Consider the following 8359-nt stretch of genomic DNA (forward strand, 5'->3'; position numbering starts at 1 on the left):
AAAGAGTTTTACACCATCCGTACCCCATAGTGTACTGGATGAGTTAGGTGTGAATAAATTTATAGTTTAGATATATATCAAAAGACAAGGAGATGCTACAACCCAAAATGATTGAGAGAGTTACATATCAGCTAAGGAGGAACCCTGCATTTGAGCTTTCTCGCTTTCAGTGAATTTTATCTACAGAAATGCAGGTATGCAATCTATTTTGGATAGCAATAGATATATTTTCTAGGATGCCTGTCATTTTCAGCCTAGCCTCTTTTCCTTCTTCTGGGAAAAAAAAAAGACCATTAATTTCTTTGGGGCAACTATCCCACTCCCTTTCTCCATCCTGTGGATTAGGTAAGATTGACTACATACCTGCTCACTAGGCCCTGAATAGCTTAAGCCAATTGGTGAGTCACCCTGCCACCACACAATGAAGTGAGCTCTCTCAGGTGGGGAAAGGCAATAATTAACTCTTTTCCTTCCCATCTCAATGTAACTAACAGAGTACGTACATGTCCTTATGAAATTACTTGGTGGTTATTATTTTGTTCGTTCATGTGTTTGGTGTTTCCATAATTTAAAGAATTTTTTTTGATCAGTTTCTATACAAAAATAAACACTGATTTATAAGCTCAATGTGTGGCTCTATCTGCAAGATAGAAACCAGCAGTAGGTTATCAAGAGATATTTATCTGTATAATAGATGTTGGGGAGAAGAGCAATCAGAACAATGAGAAAAAAAGGAAAAAGACTTGGTTAGGAAGGCAGATCTGGTCTAAATAAGTTCTTCTCTAGTTCTGAAAATCAATGCATATGTGGAAATAATTTTTTTCAAATGAGGAATTGTATTAGTTTACCATTCTTCCATAACAAATAACCACAAATTGAATGGCCGAAGACAACACAAATTTATTATCTTACTGCTCTGTAGGTCACAAATCTGACATTAGTCTCACCAGGCCAACATCATGGCATCACCAGCATAGTGTTCCTTCCGGAAGCTCTAGGAGAGATGCCATTTCCTTATTCATTCAAGCCATTGGCAGAATTCAATTCCTTGTGTTTGTAGAACTAAAGTCCCCATTTCTTTGATGAATGTAAGCTGAGGGCCATTCTCAGCTTCTGGAGGTTACCTGTATTCCTTGATTCACGGCCCCTTCCTCTATTACTCCATTTGTAAAACCAGCAACATCAGTTGAGTCCTTTTCATGCTTATAATGTCCCTCATTTTTCTTCCATCATATCTCTCTGAGTCATTTTTTCCGCCTTCCTCTTCCACTTTTAAGGACTCGTGATAAGATTGGGCCCACCTGACAATCCAGGATAATGTCCCCATCTCAGAGTTCATACCATTAATCATATCTGCAAAGTCCCTTTTACCATGTAAGATAATATATGGACAGGTTCCAGGTATTAGCATACAGACATTTTTAGGAGGGGGGCATTAGTCTGCATGCCATAACATTGCTACTGTAATTTTAACAGAATTTCCATGGAATTTGTTTTAGAAATAGAAATCACAATGGCGAATGTTTATAATGAGCAACTCAGTCCACTTTCTTAAAATCAGCCAAGCATGTTGTTTATAATATTTGCACAAAGAGAAGACAGTCACTACCCAAGTCCACTGACATACAAGGTTACTTTGAGTGACACCCATCTTATATGGCGTAACTGGTCCAGGAGAGAGGTTCTAGGTCCTTCCTCCCTGAAACACGAGGGAGTAGCAGGTTAGCGATAATGAAAAACTTCCACGTTGGGTGACTGAAATAGATAACCGTGGACTATTCCTCTCTAACAGATCATCATGTCCCTATCTTCAAATTCTATTTAACTGGGGATGGCAGGCCCAATATGGCATCTTAAGAAATACAGAAGCCATTATCTCCTTATTAATGTTTGTCCTAATATTGTTAACTTGGATATATCAAAGCCAGATGCATTATTGTTTAATTTATTAAAACCCAAACATATCTATAAAGTGAATAGCAGTAGGGATTGAGGGAGAATTCTATTTTCTATTTTGTTTTATGTCTTCAGGCATGTCATTTCACTCAATGGTTTTTTCATTCACAAAATGGAAGAGTTGGGAGAATATAACTCTTTACATCATGTCCAATTCTGTAAGTCAATGCTATTAACTATATTATTAAATATATCTGATGTTAAATCCAAAGAATCTTTTGAAATCCCTCTCTCTTTCTGAATTCTCTAATTTAATCAGGACCCTATGGAGTAACTATCTTTTAATATTTAAAAAGATTTTTAAAAACAAAATTTTTAAATAAATAAATAAAACATAATAGTGTATGCTATTCGTTACTGAAAATTGCATGTTGTGTTTTTACAACTCATCTTCTGAAAGATTATTTCTCTGAGCTTTTGAAGAGAAGAGGATGCACATTTACTCCCCACAAAAAGGCAGCAGAATAGTATGATTTTAAAGTACATGGGCTCTGTCTGTACCAGACCACCTGGGTCCATGTCCTGACTCTTATTTAGATACTGCGTAATTATGGAAAGATTATTTCCTTGTGTTTCAGTTTCCTCATCTGTAAAATAAGGACAATAATCATAACTACCCCACAAGGAAATGGGGTAGAATAAATGAGTCAATACAAAGTTTTTGTTACAGAGCCTAACATGTAACAAATATTCAATAAATGTGAGCTATTATTATTGCAAGACTCACAGATTCATTTTTTTATAACTGAAGGGTCTATCTTGAAAGAGTCACAAAGCCCATTCTCAAATTCGAACCTATTCTCAAATACCTGGGTTCCTTCAACCTGTGACTAATATTCAGTAGAAATAATAGCAAAGACAAGGAACACACATACAGAGGGGTGCTCCTTGTAACTGTAGTGGCAAAACTTAATTGAGCTTAAGTCGTTTCATTCTGTTTGCATTTTAAGGATGTATGTGATTTTAGGCAAGACTCAGATCTGGTAGAACAAATGATCTGTTTCAAAAATTAAGGCCTGTGATTTCATACTAAAAATGAGGATCTGAAGATGAGAGTCATTGGCTTGCAGGCTCTAAAATGTGCTGGGAATCTTTAGATATTGGCTATTAGTGGTACCTAGGTCAGGACTAATGTTTTCAATGCTAGCTCGGGAGGTTAACTGCAGCTTCTGAAAAGACACCATTTTTTATTTCCCTCCAAACATTAGACCTTCGCCCCTGTTTGTGAGTCAGTGGTGCCAGCAAGCTGAATGTAACATCTCCAGTTACCCTTCTTCATGGGTGACTCTTAGTGCCTAGGCCTTCTCTGCAGAAACAGGAGCAGATTTACAATTTGTGGTTTCTTCTGGGTCTTCCCAAAATAAACAAAATTCCCTGAAGAAAAACTTGGTAGCTGTTAATGAAGATGAAGATGATGATAATGATATTGATAGAAAGAAATGTTTTTGTGTTTCTCAAGTACCGGCACTTTCAGACACATTGTATAACTTGATCCCTATAATAAATCTGTAAGGTGGGAGCATCATGGCCATCTTCTGCAGAAGAAAACCAAGGCACACCAAGGTTAAGCATCTGGCCCAAGATCACAGCAATACTTAAACCTGTACTGTATGAAATCAGAGACCCTGATGTTGACCACCGTAATTTATTGCCTCCATAAAGACTGCAAGAAGGAGCCTCGTCCGCCCCACCTCACCTCACCCCCAGAGGTTGTCTCTCTCTTGTCTCATTTTTCTTTAGCATCCAGCTTCCCGTTCACTATTTGTGTTTACTTATGAAGGGCTTTGCTCCAGTGATTAAGGACCTAAAATGGATAATTACCCGGTGATTTGCAAGCAGTGCCGTGGCTGGTATTTCTCGAAGTCTTATTGCTGAATAAATATTACCCGTGTGCTGTGTCAGCTTATTGCCCACCTTGAGAGCAATCTCCCTGTTAGTTTTATGGCACATTAAGTCTCCTTTTGGAATGAATTGGGTTTGTACAAGTAGGGTTGGTTACAACAGAATAAAAGAGTAAGCAGCAGGGATGACCGGAAAGCTATAAAACAGAAGCATTAGGAAAAGGGAAAGGAGTGGGGAGACGTTTAAAAGAAAGGTTTAAAATGATAAACTAATAGAAATGGGGTGACAGTCTGAGAAGATTATATTTAATGCAGAGAGTGTGACTGTTACAGCAACGGTGAGTCAGAGAATGAAATAACACTTAGCTCTACAGGAAAAAAATTATTTGGGGAAGGGAGTGGGGAGAAGAGAAACATTAATATTTATTAAATGTCTACTATGTGTTTCCCCCTGTACTTTTAAGCCAGTTTTAGGGCTCTACCGGACACACTTTGAAGTCTCTCCCAATTTGCCTCCCACACTTCTCGCAATCACCAATGCCATCGAAGGGAACAGCCCAGGGAAAAGAGATGGAGAGGAGATTAAGCACCGTGTGCCCAGCACTCACCACACCATGTTAGTGCTAATAGCTATGTTTCTCTGCTAGCATTTTAACTATTTGAAGCCAGAAAGCATCTTGTGTATCTTAGTATACCCAGTAGTGGCACGAAACACTCAATATACATTTGTTTGTTCAAAAAATAAAAAATAAATAAAATAGAATGACTATACTGAGCAGGAAAGTCATTCTATCACAGAGCTGGTAGAACTGGATTTCTTGATACGAATTGCAGCACAGGACTCGAGCCATTCAAATGCAGTTTCACTTACATTACAGAATACTGGGGCCACAGAGTTTGGTCACAGTCCTTGACTTAAAAAATCTATTACTTTTGAGATTGATTTGTGTTACAGATAGGAAATTATAATACTCCATACAAGAAATACAATATTCTTTTATTTATGGCAATGGAGGGCTTTCTATGAATTATCACTTTGTCACTGGATAAGTGACAAAAATGCAAGGTAAAGAAAAGTGTTTAAAAAGAGAATATACCAATGTGTGTGTGCTAGATTTGCTAATTTAAAAAAAAAATGATAAATTAAAAATATAAAATGGCAACCGATGGGTGGCAGAAAAAGAGTATGAGAGAGAGAGAGATTGAAGCCAGAAATCTCTATTATCAGTCCCACTCATACAAACCCAATTCATTCCAAAAGATTTACTGTGCCATAAGACTAACAGGGAGATTGCTCTCAAGATAGACAATAAACTGACACAGCACATGGGTAATATTTATATGTTCGATGAGGGGATCAAATATTTAATATAATTAAAAAATAAAAATAAAATCTAAAAATCAGTTCCTGAAAATTGAAATCATAATGAAACAAAGGAAACTAGTTGTGTATGGAATTGGTAGCATACCCATACACAGAAGAGTTATTTCAAGCAATTTAAAACATTTATTATACTGAATATCTCTACTAAGACACACCTCCAGAAAGGTAAGATTACTTTTTTTTTTTTTAATTTTAGTAATCATGCCTTAAGGTAGCATGGGTATTGTTATTCTAAGGCTACAAGAATTTTGGAATTCCAAAATTAGTTATCATGTTAATGACATTGGAAACAAAGACTTTTGACATGAGAGAATGATATATAGATCAAGATTGATAAGATTAAGCTAAAATGTAGAAGCCTAAATTTTAATTGGAAGTATGGATTTGTAATGTATTTCATCTTTAAATATAAATATGTAAATAAATACACATGTATATGTGTGTATGGACACATATGTGCATATATACTCATACACATATATTCTCCCCCACCCCAATGCTATCCACTGAAAAGGCCTTAGAAACAATGACCAACCCAGGAGCAAAGAGCACGCCCTACCACACAAATTATGGTCTTAAATGCCAGGGCTCTTTGAAAAATTGTTGATTTTATTTATTTCTTTTAAAAAATTTTTTAACACCTACACCACTTGATCCTCCTAGGTGGTCTCCCATCCAAGTACTAACCAGGCCCGACCCTACTTAGCTTCTGAGATCAGGCATGTTAAGGGCGGTATGGCTGTAGACTAGAAATTATAGATTTTAGATCTTGTACAAGTTCAGTGTGTAACATCTCATCATACCAGAAAGTAAGGAGGTTACCAAAGGCTACATCACTTTTTTTTACTTACTAACATATTCTGAAAGCAAATAGAAATATTTTTTATTAATCACAATTCTGTGTTTATCCTAGATTCTCCCCCCCTTAAAACTACAGATGCGCGTGCACACACACACACACACACACACACATGCTCTTCATGAATTTGTGGTAGATAAACATTATTATATTTGAAGGGAGAGAAAGAGTAAACCCATTAAAAGTCCATTTAGATAAATTACATCTAGCATAGGGCCTGCTGAAATCCACATTCACTTAGAATTGGTGTTATATGTTATTGATAAACTTGAAGTCTTGGCCATTCAAGGGCTTTTCATTTTTTGCTTTAACTTCAGATCAATAGTGTTTTTAGTTTGTTTCTGTTTTATTCACATTCTATGCTCTACTTTTCACTACTAAATTAAGAATATAGTAATTTTTATGCTTTTATTAAAATCAATAAAAAATTATATTGCCTTTAATAGAAATTAAATATAAAGGAAACCAAATAAAATCAGCTACTAAGCTATTGCAATTATATAATTTATAATTGTATTAGACCTGCCACAATTTTTTAAATTTTTTCTATTTTAAAAGTTATACTTTTATATATTTTATGTTTTATTAATTGGTGCATAAATGTTCACAATTGTCTCATTATTAGAGACTATTTTTAATTGTATAAAACAACCAGCTTTTATCCATTTAATATTTCTTACCTTAAATTCTACTAAGCTGGAATAAAAAATTTTCACCTATGCCCTAATTTTTCTGGTGCATTTCTCCTAAGGAGCATAGCATTGAACTTCACATTTTATCCAGTCAGCAAGTTTGATGAGAGGGATAGTTCTCTACCTATAGAATTTCTGCAAGGATAAATGCCCCTAAACCAGGAAAATTATCCTTTTCACATCAGTTATGATACAATAAAGGAGAAGAGCCTGACTACATACTCTGTTGCTTCTTAATAAAAGGATATTCTAATGTGGTCTGTGGACCATTGCATCAGAATCACCTGGATTACTTGACAAATAGGTAGGCTGGAGGACTCCACCTCAGACAAGGAGTCTGGATACTTGAGGGAATGGAGTTCTGGCATCTGTATTTCCAGCAAGTTCCACAGGTGACCCCTATAGTCATTACAGCTTGAGAACCACTGATCTAAAGAATAATGAAAAGGACTCACTGAAATAAACTTTTCATTTCTTTGAATGATTTTAAAAGAAAAAAATCCAAATAATTTGTTCTCTGCACAGGAAGAGTTAAAGAATGGATAAAAAGTCTTTCACAGGATTATAGAAGAATTTTTTTTTTCCTATTCCCCCTCTCTTACCAACTCAGAATAGCAGAATACAAGAAGATGGTATAGTGTTCAAATTTGCCCTCCCCCATTTAAATTTTTCTCTCACTTTGTCCAAATGTTTTCCATTTCTACCATCCTTCTATCTTTAGTTATTGCTGCTTTCCTATTTATATTTCATGATCCTAGCCTATAGAATCTTTTGTATAAACAAACCAAAACTCTAGATATATACATATCTCAAAAGGAAGAAAACACATATTTGAAATGATAACAGTGTGTTAACACGCTCTGATTACACAATCAAAGTTTCCTTTTTTTATTCCTATGCAATAGAGTTTCAATTTACCAGACCAAATATCTCAGTACTTTTGCTGTCAATCAATGAAGCTATAATATGTAATCCAATCATCATGCATTTCTTTCCCCACTGAACAAACATTTACTGACTTTTTAGATTAATCTTTTGGCTGAAAGGACTTGAAACATTGTCAAACACATAGTGGTGGTATAATAACTAAATTGAGACTCTTCTCTCTGCCCAAGGCATTAACCAGGCAAATTTCTGTTTATTCAACTCTGTTTATTAGGTCGGATCATCAAAATGGGAATCAGTGTAAGCTTTAAATGACATCTCAATTTGTTGGGTACATTCCTAATGGAATTTTATACACTTTTCTCTTGGGAAATACTTCCCTCACAAGCCCTTATGATGCAAAATCTCTAGCAATGTCACTAATGGGTTCAACATATCTATTAGCAAATAAAAGTTGAGATTAATTCTTAGAGACATTGCACAAATGAAGTAAGTGAACTTTCAGGAAACATCTAGCTTATCCTTTCATTTTTACATTTAAGGAAACTGAGGTGCCCACAAATGGAAAATTTTTTGCTCAAGGCCAAAGTATAAGTGACAAGGCTCAGAAAAGTATGAGTTCTTAGAGTGCTGCGTTGGTTGTGCCATGCTGCCAATGGGACATGTCAGAATATTATTTTTCACATGTCAATAAAACTTCTCTTTGGACCTAGCATTACGCAAGCGTTCCACCATAAAATCC

At 35.5% G+C, this 8359-nt stretch overlaps 1 pseudogene; it reads right to left on the reverse strand.

Moving 5' to 3' along the window:
• Positions 1-5819: 5819 nt before the first annotated feature.
• On the reverse strand, positions 5820-5928 carry LOC118604263 (annotated as a pseudogene).
• Positions 5929-8359: the final 2431 nt, after the last annotated feature.

Source organism: Rousettus aegyptiacus, unplaced genomic scaffold (assembly GCF_014176215.1).
Source record: "Rousettus aegyptiacus isolate mRouAeg1 unplaced genomic scaffold, mRouAeg1.p scaffold_m13_p_6, whole genome shotgun sequence".
Lineage (NCBI taxonomy): Eukaryota > Metazoa > Chordata > Mammalia > Chiroptera > Pteropodidae > Rousettus > Rousettus aegyptiacus.